Below are 271 nucleotides of genomic sequence, written 5' to 3' on the forward strand. Positions count from 1 at the left end.
ACACTTCAATAACTTTCCTCATTCTCCCCCAAAACATTTCACAACCTTATCAAGCATTCGGAGACAGCCTCAGGAGAGATTCTTAAGAGAAATTAATTATCTAAAGATGATAAGCCCCTTTTTTCCCTCCCAGAATCGATTTGCAATGATGCTCGATCGCTTGGGAATGGCGGTTGAGTCCACGTGATTATTTTTATTGCTGTTTATTGTGTGTTTGACGTTCGTCTAGAATTTGGTGATTAATGGCGAAAGCACGTTGGATGGAGGCTTA

The sequence above is a fragment of the Penaeus monodon genome, chromosome 34, assembly GCF_015228065.2.
Source record: "Penaeus monodon isolate SGIC_2016 chromosome 34, NSTDA_Pmon_1, whole genome shotgun sequence".
NCBI classification, from domain to species: Eukaryota; Metazoa; Arthropoda; class Malacostraca; order Decapoda; family Penaeidae; genus Penaeus; species Penaeus monodon.